Source organism: Suricata suricatta, chromosome 12 (assembly GCF_006229205.1).
Source record: "Suricata suricatta isolate VVHF042 chromosome 12, meerkat_22Aug2017_6uvM2_HiC, whole genome shotgun sequence".
NCBI classification, from domain to species: domain Eukaryota; kingdom Metazoa; phylum Chordata; class Mammalia; order Carnivora; family Herpestidae; genus Suricata; species Suricata suricatta.
This window is the reverse complement of record NC_043711.1, coordinates 75,741,536-75,741,817: the sequence shown is the minus strand read 5'-3', so window position 1 is coordinate 75,741,817 and position 282 is coordinate 75,741,536.

Here is a 282-nt window from a genome sequence, read left to right as displayed (position 1 = left end):
GGGCGGGGCGTGACGTCACGCCGGCGCCATCCTGGCCAATCGGCGGCCGCGCGGGGAGGGGGGCGGGCTCGCGCGTTCCTGGAAAGGGAATCGGCGGCCGGGGGCGGCTGGGCATCCCCGGAGTCCCCGCTGTGAGCGTTTTCCGCAGACCTCGAGCCGCAGCGGGATGCCGCGCCTACACTTGGTCTTGGGACCTAGACGCGTTCCTTGGCGGATTCACGAAGCCGCCTAGGGACGACCAAATGTGGAGGCCGGAACTGCAGTTCTGAATTGCAATTTTTT